The sequence below is a fragment of the Apodemus sylvaticus genome, chromosome 6 (genome assembly GCF_947179515.1).
Source record: "Apodemus sylvaticus chromosome 6, mApoSyl1.1, whole genome shotgun sequence".
NCBI classification, from domain to species: domain Eukaryota; kingdom Metazoa; phylum Chordata; class Mammalia; order Rodentia; family Muridae; genus Apodemus; species Apodemus sylvaticus.
Window position 1 is genome coordinate 4,821,837 of NC_067477.1, and position 13,817 is coordinate 4,835,653.

The following is a 13,817-nucleotide window of genomic DNA, read 5'->3' on the forward strand; positions in this document are numbered from 1 at the left end:
CAAATCTTGGTTTTCTTATGTGTTGGGGTATCCAGTGCCTGCTGTCGTGGAAGAATTGGGTACAGATGTGCCACGTTGCCTTGATTTCTCTTAGTAATGTTCCTACATTTGCATTTTGCCATGTGGTTATCTCTGGTGTTAGTTGGTCCTGCTATCTCTGGCTGGTGCCTGCGAGCCTGTGTGCCTGCAATCCTGTCTCAGCACCACAGGGTAAACGGATCTCCCCTGGCGCAGAGAGCTGTGGTGCTGCTCATCTCCTGGCTGCAGGTGTGGTCCTGGTGGACGCTGACCCAGCTGTTCTGACACTCAGCTGTTTCCCACATTCCTTGCTGCACCTTTATGCTCAGTCACTGGAAAAAAGCTGGTGGCCTCACCTCTAAACTTGGAACTCCCTCTAAAGGAAGGACTCCTTGCAGTGCAGATGTCCCATGACAGGATATGTGCACAGACTGCTGTGGCATCGTTCAGCTCCAGGGTGAAGGTAAGGCCCTTGCAGACTGCATTCCAAGTGATCTTACACTTGTGTATTCCTGGTTGTAACCATCTACCTATTCCTAACATTTTGAGAAATCCCAAGACTGATTTCCAGAGTGGCTGGTCAAGTTTTCACTCCCACCAGCAATGGTGGGTTGTTTTCCTTGCTAGCATGTGCTGTATCTTGAGTTTTTGATCTTAGCTAATCTTATTCTACATTTCAGTCTTACCTAAGGACTGTGGTACAGGACATAGAGAAACCAACTTTCTACTGACCAGGACACTTAATCTGCTATCAAGTTTTTATTTGTGTATTTATTTATTTATTTATTTATGAGTGTGTGTGTGTGTGTGTGTGTGTGTGTGTGTAGAACAATGTCATGCAGCTTAGAAGAAGTACAAATTCATAAAGGATGCTATACTATACTTAATCTTGTAGTCTACATCATCAGGCTTTAGGAAAGATATACCTATTAGTGCATGACTCTTTTGCAGTGCCCAATTGTTTTCTTATTGTATTTGACGTCTATTGAATATGAAAAAAATTCCAAATAAACATAGTCAAAAGTCCATGGCCTGAGATAACAAAGGCCCTAGTTGACCCCTGTTATATTGCTTAATTTCAAGATGTCAAAATACCTTATAAATGCTTATGTTTACACAATAGATTAGTGCTGCTCTTAGCCTTGACCAAGAAGCTTCTGTGCTCAGTGTGTAATGACTGATGCAAACATTCATGACTGGTCAAAGTAGTGAGAATGATGACAGAGTCCTCAGCACAGATGTGTTAATGAGATAATTTTTTTAAATATATTATCTGTATCAATGAATATTTGCAGACATCATATGAGTATCTCATTAGTAGTTCTTAGAGATTGCATTGTTACATATAATTATGTCTGTCAATACATTATAATGTATAAACAAAATTGTGTAGCATAATAGAGAAAAAAAGGTATCAATAAATGAAAGTGTAGAATTAAGGGTGAAATATGCACATTGTGAAATATTCATTTAAATAAAAATTCTAACCATATGTAAAATTGTTGTTTTTATTTTTCAGAACGAGTTTACTTATTTTTTGGTGTTTTTTTTTCATGTGTGGAATATATCAGCATCATATGCACCCCATTGCAGCAGTCCAAATTCAGCTGTGGGATAACCAGGATCCTTTTGGTCCAGAATGGCATGGGTTTGGTGAAAATGACACACAGATACCGAGGTGGTTTTTGGATCTGAGTGTATTATTCTGGGTATCCCCTGGTCCAGTCAAGTTAACATCTCAAATTATTCATCACATTCATCTGTCAAAGCTTCAGTTTTTCTTGGGCAGTACAGGGTATTTACCCATTGTCTGGTTGGCCAATTGGTGCATGCAGTTAAATTGCTTCCTCATTGGGGCCCTGCTGTTGCACTATCCCAGGAGCTGGGGAAGAACAGCTCCCCTGCCTAGCCTCCCAGGCAACAATGGTGGTATTGCAGAGCCTGGGGAGCCGCCTGGCTCACGCCCAGCCTCCTTGGAGCACTTCTGCCAAGTCTGTCCACTGTATTCTTCTCTGTGCCATGCCTGGGGCCACCCTAGGTGCTCATTGATCAGCTCTGGCTGCAGCCCCTAGCCCCAGCCTGGTGAACTAACCCGGGAGTCTCTGTGAGTAAAAATAAAAAAAAAAAAAAAAAACTGTATCCTGAATCATACCTGGATAAGTTAAGGATGTTGTTTTGACCAAAGACTCCCTAGGTGGGGGTCTGCATAACAAAAGAAGTTCCTCACAAGCTTCCCTTGAGGCAGCTCTGAGCTCTCCACCAACTCAAATGTAAATTCTTTTTAGTTTTCCCAACACCCACCTGTTTGGCAAGGGCATTATATAAGGTTTTTCAGATGTAAACATCTTCTAGACTGGGCCTATTGTTTCAAATCCACCTGCCCTGCAAGGGTGACTAAAAAACAAAAGGAACCTGTAATTTTAGGGTTCCTGGAAAATTTTACTTTCTGCTATTATTATTTAATAATATTTTGCTTTATTATTAATGCTTTTTATACCATATTTAGAGCCATATTCATATATATCCTGTTGGGAGATAAATGTAATTACATAAACGACTGGAGCAAAGTGTTGCAGAATTTTTTGGCTACAAGATGGATTCTCATATATCTTAATTTGCTTGGTTTTTCTTAGTGCCAGCTACTAGGAAGGAGGATAGCTTAGAAGTGTAGTAAATTGCCAAATGAGATATTCAGCTTCTAAATAGGGGTGTTCCAAAAAGCCCCAAGAGACATTTCTCACCTCATTCTGTAACATTTTGTTTTACAGATTTCATTGGGGCCACTGCAGCATCTCTCCCTTTTCTGTTTATTAATTGAAGTGCATAGATATCTCTTTTGGCAGTAGAAATGGAGGAAAAGACTAGTCTGAAAATGAGTGGAAGAATAAGAAGAAGAGCAATTATTCCTGTAGCCATGGTGATGACAATAATCCAATGTAACCAACTTATAGGGTTTAGGGACCATAGACTGGAAGAAATAGACTGAGCCAAACCTTCCAAATCAGTAAATCCATCATGTGCCTTGCTCATGGCTGAAATTTGAGTTTTTAATTGAGCCATATCACAAGTAATATTATCTTTCCAAACTCCCAACAGATGATTTTTAGTAAGAGTCCAATTATGGTGCTTATCATAGGCCAATGGTGCTACACATATATATTGAAGACCAGCATGGCACCTGGTAGAAAGCTGAACCTTAATATTTTCTATCTCTTGCCATAATTCTAAATCTACATCCTCTAAAGCATAAAGCTTTGCTTCTAATTTCTTATCTATAACTTGTTGCTCTATTAGCGTCAAAGAAACATTTTTATTTAAATCATTAACGAAGTGTACAGTCTTCATCTCTGAGACTAAAGTGATTGATGAAGCTGTAAGCAATGTTAAAATTGTAATCAAAGCACTGATTCCTAATATCAAGGCTGCCACAAAACGCTTTGGTCTAATAAGCTCATTAAGTCTTTTAGATACCTGTAAGGCTTCGTTGTCAAACCAAGCATCATCTTTCAAATCTACAGGAAGCATAACATAGGAAGGTCTTTTTAATATCAAAATGTGTGGATAAGACTTAGCTAACTTATGATCAATGCAATTAGTCAGAATACATTTGGAACAGTGAACCTTATAAGATTGCTCCACTTTGGTAATTTTTAAGTCTGCAGTTTTCTAGCAAGTATGCTATAAGAAAAATCTAAATAGGAGCTAATTGCCATAGGAATGCATTTAGATTCTTGATGCTTTTTTAATTAAAATATGTCAGCTGCAGCAAAAAGTCTGAATAGTCCTGGAAAAGTTTTTAAAATATTACCTGAGGGAGAATAAGTCACATAGATAGGTTCTACCCATTCTGGTGTGAACCATATAATAATAGATTCATTTGTAAGTACCTCAGGTTTATATCCATGATAAAGTAATTCTTCATTATGAAAATAGTATCTACAGTTATTATATGGTGAAGCTATAGAATAATCATAATTTTTTTCTTGAGTCTTCCAAGGATCATGCACTGCAGCAGTATTCAAAATCGCATTTAAGTCAATTTGGTCTCATATCTCTCAGCAAAGATTGCCACATTTTATCCTGATCCCTATACACTGTAACACATGATTTTAAAGGAATAGCTTTTGATACCTTTACCAAAGTTTCATTATTATGAGCAGTTCTCAAAATCTTTATTTTAATCTCCCCATAAACATTCTAGGGTATGGGGGTTCTTTTGCTGGAGGCATTCCATCTGGAGCAACAAAAGTTGTATAAGTAGTGGAAAGACAACCCATGGGAGCTATACCTGAAAAATCAACATAATTAGTAAGTCCATATGTATAGCAATTAGTCATATAATGCAAGGAAACCAAACTCTGCAGTCTGCAGCTGCCATCGAGTAGCAACCAACTCTATAGCCTCTCCCATTAGATATTTTAGCTGCGTCCACATAGGCAGTCACTTTGGAGCCAGCGAAAGTCCATGCAGTCTTGCCTCTGTCTGCACAGGTTGTACAAGTCGATCTAGGATTCAGGCTGTGGAGCCAGCATTCTATGAAAAAAACATATGCATATCCTGTCTCGGAGGAAACTAGAGTGTTTAGCCCCTCGTGCTGGTCATTATTAGCCTTAGATGGAGTTTATCATTTGCTGTGGGCTGCACTTCTAGTCAACTTGACTCTGGGTTGAATTGGCTGCTGGGGGTGGGTGGGACTACTGTCTCTTTAAGAAATTTAAGCCACGGGGTTCCAGTCCTGCAGCCTCTGGCAGGAGCCTTCAGATCTTTGCTTCCAGATCCAGGACAGCCTGGGCTACAATACCACATCTCCAGGCCCTGCAAGAGGCCAGAGGGGAAACCAGGAGGCCAGCTGGGAGGAGTCAGTATGCTCTGGTGTGTCCAGCAGGCCCCAGGCAGGAGCCTTCAGGTGTCTGCTTTGGGATCTGAACAGCCTGGGCCACAGCACCCTGTCTCCAGGCAGTACATGCGGTCAGCTGTGCACAAGAGGACAGCTGGAAGAGGCAGCTTGCACTGGTGAGTCCAGCATTGACAACAAGACCAACTAACACCAGTGAGAACTAGATGGCAAAAGGCAAACACAGGAATGTCACTAAGAGAAATCAAGGAATTATGGCAGCATCTGAACCCAATTCTCCTTTAACAGCATGTCCTGGATACCCCATCACACCAGAAAAACAAGATTTGGATTTAAAATCTCTGATCATGTTGCTGGTACAGGAACACATGAAGGACATACTTAAAGAAATTCAGGAGAAAATGGATCAAAAGTTAGAAACCTTTACAAGGGAAACACAAAAATCACTGAAAGAAATTCAGGAGAATACAAAAGCCAATAAAGAGGAAATGCAAAAATCACTTAAAGAAATACAGGAGAACTTTGGTCACCAGGCTGAGGTCATAAAAGAGGAAACATAAAAATATCTTAAAGAATTACAGGAAAACACAAACAAGGAAGTGAAGAAGCTAAGCAAAACCATCCAGGATCTAAAATCAGAAGTAGAAACAACTAAGAAAACTCAGGGAGACAACATTGGAGATAGAAAACCTTGGGAAGAAATCAGGGGACATAGATGCAAATATGAACAACTGAATACAAGAGATAGAGGAAAGAATCTCAGATGCTGAAGATACCATAGAAACCATGGACTCAACAGTTAAAGAAAATGCAAAATGCAAAAAGCTTGTAACCCCAAACATCCAGGAAATTCAGGACACAATGAGAAGACCAAACCTAAGGATTATAGGCATAGATGAGAGTGAAGATTTACAACTTAAAGGGCCAGCAAATATCTTCAATAAAATTGTGGAAGAAAACTTCTCTAACCTAAAGAGAGAGATGCCCATGAATACAAAAGAAGCCTACAGAACTCCAAACAGACTGGGCCAGAACAGAAATACCTCCCTTCACATAATAATCATAACCCCAAATGTACTAAACAAAGAAAGAATATTAAAGGCAGTAAGAGAAAAAGGCCAAGTAACATATAAAGGAAGACCTATCAGAATCACACCAGACTTCTCACCTGAGACTATGAAAGCTAGAAGATCCTGGGCAGATCTCATGCAGACTCTAAGAGAACACAAATTCCAGCCAAAACTACTATACCCAGCAAAACTCTCAATCACCATAGATGGAGAAACTCAGATATTCCATGAGAAAACCAAGTTTACCCAATATCTTTCCACAAACCCAGCCCTACAAAGGATAATAGGAGGAAAACACCAATACAAGGAGGGAAACTTCACCCTGGATAAAGCAAGATAGTAACCTTCTTTCATCAAATTAAAAAGAAGATAACCAATCAAATTTAAAAAATAACATCAAAAATGACAGGAAGTAACAATTATTATTCCTTAATATCTCTTAACATCAGTGGGCTCAATGGCCCAATAAAAAGACATAGACTAACTGACTGGATGCGTAAACAGGACCCTACATTTTGCTGCATACAGGAAACACACCTCAGTGTCAAAGACAAACACTACCTTAGAGTAAAAGTCTGGAATACAATTTTACAAGCAAATGGTCTCAGGAAAGAAGCTGGAGTAGCCATTCTAATATCAGATAAAATTGACTTTCAACACAAAGTCATCAAAAGAGACTCTGAGGGACACTTCTTGCTGGTCAAAGGAAAAATACCACAAGAAGAACTCTCAATCCTGAACATCTATGCTCCAAATGCAAGGGCACTCTCATTCATAAAAGAAACTTTACTAAAGCTCAAAGCACACATTGCACCTAACACAATAATTGTGGGTGACTTCAACACTGCACTTTCTTCAATGGACCGATCAGGAAAACAGAAACTGAACAGGGACACTGTGACTAATTGAATCTTTGGACCAATTAGATTTAACATATATATATAAAACATTTTATATATATATATATAAAACATTTTATCCTAAAGCAAAAGAATATACCTTTTTCTCAGCACCTCATGGTACCTTCTCCAAAGTCAACCATAAAATTGATCACAAGGGAGACCTCAACAAATATAAGAAGATCGAACTAATCTTATGCCTCCTATCAGATCACTATGGAGTAAAAATGGTCTTCAATAGCAACAAAACCAACAGAAAACCCACATATACGTGGAAATTGAACAATATTCTACTCAATGATACCTTGGTCAAGGAAGAAATAAAGAAATTAAAGGCTTTTTAGAACATAATGAAAATGAAGACACAACATACCCAAATCTATGGGATACAATGAAAGCAGTGCTAAGAGGAAAACTCATAGCCGTGAGTGCCTCCAAAAAAATTGGAGAGAGCATACATTACCAGCTTAATGACACACCTGAAAGCCCTGGAACAAAAAGAAGCTATTTTACCCAGGAGGAGTAGAAGGCAGGAAATCATCAAACTCAGGGCCGAAATCAATCAAGTAGAAACAAAGAGAACCATACAAAGAATCAACAAAACCAGGAGCTGGTTCTTTGAGAAAATCAACAGGATAGATAAACCCTTAGCCAGACTAACCAAAGGGCACAGAGACAGTATACAGGACCAGATGGATTCAATGCAGAATTCTATCAGACCTTCATAGAAGACCTAACAGCAGTACTCTTCAAACTATTCCACAATATAGAAACAGAAGGAATACTACCCAATTCCTTCTATGAAGCCACAATTACGGTGATACCAAAACCACACAAAGATCCAACAAAGAAAGAGAACTTCAGGCCAATTTCCCTTATGAATATTGATGCAAAAATTCTTAATAAAATTCTTGACAACCGAATCCAAGAACACATCAAAACAATCACCCACCATGATCAAGTAGGCTCCATCCCAGGGATGCAGGGTTGGTTCAATATAAGGACATCCATCAATGTTATCCACTACATAAACCAACTCAAAGAAAAAAGCGATATGATCATCTCATTAGATGCAGAAAAAGCCTTTGACAAAATTCAGCATCCTTTCATGCTAAAAGTCTTGGAAAGAACAGGAATTCAAGGCCCATACCTAAACATCGATAAAGCAATATACAGCAAACTGATATCCAACATCAAACAAAACAGAGAGAAACTTGAAGCAATCCCACTAAAATCAGGGACTAGACAAGGCTGTCCTCTCTCTCCATATCTTTTCAATATAGTACTTGAAGTTCTAGCTAGAACAATTAGAGAACATAAAGAGGTCAAGGGGATACAAATTGGAAAGGAAGAAGTCAAATTATCACTATTTGCAGATGACATGATAGTCTACTTAAGTGACCCGAAAACCTCCACCAGAAAACTCCTACAGATGATAAACAGCTTCAGCAAAGTGGCTGCTTATAATATCAACTCAAGCAAATCAGTTGCCTTCCTATACTCAAAGGATAAGCAGGCTGAGAAAGAAGTTAGGGAAATGACACTCTTGACAATAGCCACAAACAATATACTGTATCTTGTTGTGACTCTAACCAAACAAGTGAAAGATCTATGAAACAAGAACTTCAAGTCTCTGAAGAAGGAAATTGAAGAAGGCCTCAGAAAATGCAAAAATCTGCCATGCTCGTGGATTGGCAGGATTAATATAGATAAAATGGCCATCTTGCCAAAAGCGATCTACAGATTCAATGCAATCCCCATCAAAATCCCAACTCAGTTCTTCACAGAGTTAGAAAAAGCAATTCTCAAATTCATCTGGAATAACAAAAAACCCAGGATAGCTAAAACTATTCTCTACAACAAAAGAAATTCTGGGGGAATCAGTATCCCTCACTTCAAGCAATACTACAGCAATACTTCAAGCAATAGTGTTAAAAACTGCATGGTATTGGCACAGTGACAGACAAGTGGACCAATGGAGTAGAATTGAAGATCCAGAAATGAATCCACACACCTATGGTCACTTGATATTCGATAAAGGAGCCAAAAACATCCAGTGGAAAAAAGATAGCCTTTGCAACAAGTGGTGCTGGATCAATTGGATGTCAGCATGCAGAAGAATGTGAATTGATCCATTCTTAACTCCATGTACTAAACTTCACTCCAAGTGGATCAAGGACCTCCATGTAAAACCAGACACACTGAAACTAATAGAAAAGAAACTGGGGAAGACCCTTGAGGACATGGGCACAGGGGAAAAGTTCCTGAACAGATCATCAATAGCTTATGCTTTAAGATCAAGAATTAACAAATGGGACCTCATAAAATTACAAAGTTTCTGTAAGGCAAAGGACACTGTTAAAAGGACAAAATGGCAACCATCAAATTGGGAGAGGATATTCACCAACCCCACATCTGATAGAGGGCTAATATCCAATATATACAATGAACTCAAGAAGGTAGACCCCAGGGAACCAAATAACCCTATTAAAAATGGGGCACAGATCTAAATAAAGAATTTCCACCTGAAGAAATTCGGATGGTTGACAGGCGCCTTAAGAAGTGCTCAACATCATTAGTCATTAGGGAAATACAAATCAAAACAACCCTGAGATTTCACCTTACACCAGTCAGAATGGCTAAGGTCAAAAACTCAGGAGACAGCAGGTGTTGGCGAGGATGTGGAGAAAGAGGAACACTCCTCCACTGCTGGTGGTGCTGTAAGATGGTACAACCACTGTGGAAATCAGTCTGGTGGTTCCTCAGAAAACTGGACATGACACTTCTGAAGGACCCTGCTATACCTCTCCTGGGCATATACCCAAAGGATTCCCTGGCATGTAATAAAAAAACTTTCTCCATTCATGTTCATAGCAGCCTTATTTATAATAGCCAGAAGCTGGAAAGAACCCAGATGTCCCTCAAAGGAGGAATGGATACTGAAAATGTGGTATATTTACACAATGGAATACTACTCAGCAATTAGAAACAATGAATTCACAAAATTTTTAGGCAAATGGTTTGATCTGGAAAATATCATCCTAAGTGAGGTAACCCAATCACCAAAGAATACACATGGAATGCAATCTCTAATAAGTGGATATTAATTAGCCCAGAAGCTCTGAATACCCAAGGTACAAATCGTGTAACAAATGACTCCCATGAAGCAGTATGGAGAGGGTCCTGATCCTGGAAAGGATTGATCTAGCATTGGAAGGGAATATAAGGACAGAGAAAAAGTAGGGAGGTGATTGGAGAATGGATGGAGAGAAGAAGGTTTATGGGACATATGGGGAGGGGGCATGTGGGAAATGGGAAATCATTTGGAATGTTAACAAAGGATATAGAAAATAAAAATATTTAAAAAAGAAGAAAAAGAAATTTAAGCCGCTTTCCCCCTAGCCTAGCTTGCAACATGGCTTTGCTTTAACTCTGCCCCTGCACGAATTGTGGGTGAATCATGAGACCGCCAGAATGCTATGTTTGAATTGTTTGTATGAATCTGCCAAAACAGTTTCTTGGCCAGAAACTCACGCTTTATTTTAATTAAACAGGCAGATTTTCTTGGTCCCTACTAGTTTAAAATTGGCTGTTAGACACCGCTGAGGAGAAATGTTGCTGAGGCAAAAAGCCACTTGGAAAAACTGCACCCCTTGTGATGGAGCCTGTGCCCATATTGGCCATAGCTGATTTAAACTTTATCACTCTTAAAATTATCTTAATTACAAAATATGGTAAGAATCGTAGGCCTTTAATCAGACTGCAAACTGTAGCCAATGGCACATTGACAATTTTTTATTGTAAGTCTTAATTTTCTATTGTAATATTAGAGCATAATTACAACTTTGGAAGCAAAAAACCAACTTTAAACAATCTATTTTCTTTCAAATTAATGGCCAAATGCATTATTTTTACAGCATAAGGTTTGTCTGCCAGTTTTTATGTTTAAACGTTTGATAGTATAACTAATTGAAGAGACTTTATTTCAAATCCTACTCCCCACAAGTCCAATTTCTAGGATAAGATTTACACAAAACACCATGCCAATTTAAAAGCATCTTAGAGGCCTGTATTTCCTGGGCTGTGTCACATGTTGTTTAAGATGGCGGCAACCTTGAGCTACCAATTCTAAACTAACTTTTTGCTACCAACACTATACCTTTTAAATCATGTTCAATGACTTATAGGCTAATACTCTATATAAGTCAAGACCTGCAAAATATACTTAAACTTTTAAGACAAAGACACGAATCTCATAAACTTAAACCAAACAAATTTTTCCTTTTTCTAGCTAAAATTATGAAAGAATAAAAAGCACTTTGAACCAAAAACCACAATTGTAGAGATTTTTCTTTGGAGAAACAACCATTAACCCACTTTTCCTAGACCTGAGGCTTCTAGCCCCCTTTTTAAAAAGCAACTTTCTCTCTAACTATATTTGTCTCCTGGCTAAGTGCAGGACACCTTAAATCAGCCTCTGCTGTATAAATTTCAGCTAGATTAACAGGCTGCCAGTAGATGAAGTTTTTACCATTTTTTTAATTGTTCTTTTATCGATGCTAAAGCTTTAATAGCTATTTGAGTCATAACTTTTTGAGACTTAGTATTAGTGTCTCCCAGTAGTAGTTGAAATAAAGGACTCAATTTTTTAACTGTTTAAATGGCCTTTTTATAGCAAATTTTGGAGCCTCAGGATTTAGAGAACTCTCTGATGTATTAACATTATTTTCCTCTCTTTCAAGTTCGGGTCTGTTAGGTTGCCCCTGACTTAAAAAACTAAGTTGAGTTTTCCTCTTTCTCTTCTCTTGTAAGCGGTGTTCCATTTTTGTGGAACTTGGATTTGCATTTATTTTCCCAATGTTTGCCTTTTTGGCAAGGAGGACAAACTGCCGGAGGAGCACTCCTTTTGTTGGAGTCCCTCTCATTGCTTCTTGGACATTGCTTTTGTATATGTCCTTTTTTTCCTACACTTATAATAAGTGAGGCTGGAGCAGTCTCATCCTCCTCCGTGTATATGCTTAGCATTGGCGCTGAATTCCTGTCCTTTCATAGCTGCAGTGTAGGCATATTTATTTATTTATTTATTTATTTATTTATTTATTTATTTATTTATTTATTTATTTGCTCTATGGCTGATGAGGTATCTATGCAGGCCTTTACAAAGTCCTGCACTGTTCCTGTCTTTCTGATAGGACTTATAAGGTCTTGACACAAAGCATAAGCATTCTCTCAAGCCAACTGCTTGAGCAGGATGCCTGTCCCCTTGAGCACAGCATCCTAAAATTACCCTGCTTTCCTCCAGAGAGGGTTGTTCTCTTGGTTCCAGGAGGTGGCAATTTCCATTCCTCTGGGAACCAAGGCCTTACTTCCTTTTGTTTTGTGGGGAAAGCAGAGAACACATGCACCAAGGTAGATGTGTTAACCTGAGAAGGAAATATATGAAATCCAGTTCTCACATTCTCCCATGCCATTCCAAGCATTCAAACTTTTATGGCTAAACTTACAGGTAAACACTCTTACTACTCAGTTATTTCTCATATTTGCATGCTTTAACTTTGACTGGCTTGATTTATTCAGGTTTTGTGGTGAGAACTATAGCTGCTAAGAGTTCATGTGTACAATGACCATGTGTAGTACTAATGTACTATGTAGCAAATATCATTGCAGGTCTTTAAGGCTCAGTCCTTTCCTCCAGATGGTTCTTTTTCATTATCTATAACAGTTTTCATGAATTTTCCATTTTGTTAATACAGAACTACTTCAGTATTATCTTTAAAACTGGTACATCTTCTAAGAGTCTAGTCAGGTCCTGAGCTGCTTCGACATTTTAGTTGTTCACATGTACAGTCTCACTCCTGTGTACCATTATTGTGTAAGTCTTTTCACTGTGTCTACTAAGGAATGTAGGGTGAGTGATTTTCCCAGTGAATACAGATATAGTCTGATGAAGTCAGGAAAGAGCCTATTATCTATCTATCTAACATATCCCATTATGTTTTTTAAATGGGAACTTCAAGAGCAGACTCCAACTGCTAGCAAGGAGGACTCTGGCTTCAAGAGAGACATTGTAGTAGTATTGGCACAACTTAAAAATTGCTGATGCGTAAATCAGTATCCCCAGGTAAAGCCAATTCTCTCTTCAGTGGAACCCTGTAACACTGAAGTTTCATGGATAAGTTTTTTTCTTAAGCCAGGCAATGCAACTTCAGTATAAGCCATGGAAAACCTATTTTCAGGGGAGCTTGTGACCAGCAGATGGCAGAGTCAGACCAGGAATCCCCATAGAGAGATGAAGTGGAAATGGACGGGACTCTGGGTCTTCTATGTTTTTCTTTAATAAGTTTACTAACTGATCTGCCCTGAAGGTGATTAACATGATGTTTCCATGCTCAAACACAGTAAAGATTCTTTGCTAAACACTTTGCAGATTTATGTTCATTTGTTTGTATATGGTTTTTGTAACATTTTGCAAAAATTGATACAATTTATTCTAAGAACTGATATCCCCACCCCCAACTATTTGTAGATCATTCCTACCTCCGAATTCCTGCAACTACACACATTTTTCTCTTTCTGAATATAACCACAAAAATAAATTTCAGGGGTAATTAAAAACGGAAACAAAACCAAAACCTAAAAGCAAAACAGAGGAAGTTAGAGAGAGGGATAGATAGATAGTTAGAAAAATAGAATCACAATTCTGTTATTGTGATATATAGTCTAAACATAAGTGAGAAAAAAGGAATTGAACAAGGCAATATTAGAAAAAATGTCTGCAAAATACCCTAGAATTCATTTTTTTTATTTTTATATTTTGCTATCAACTGCTAACCATGTTTTCATGAGTGTGCTTATCATCCTCTGTGAGACTCCACTGGAAAAAACTAATTATTCCTTTATGTGCAAGTGTTAATTTATATCTATAATTTAGTTAATCATGATAGATCTGTAATAATCATAATGTGTAATATTTAA

The 13,817-nt window shown here is 38.2% G+C and overlaps 1 gene segment (V, D, J or C); it reads left to right on the top strand.

Annotated features, from left to right (window-relative positions):
- The window catches only part of LOC127687767 (Ig heavy chain V region 3-like), a 507,571-nt gene that overhangs the window by 127,050 nt on the left and 366,704 nt on the right, over window positions 1–13,817 (top strand).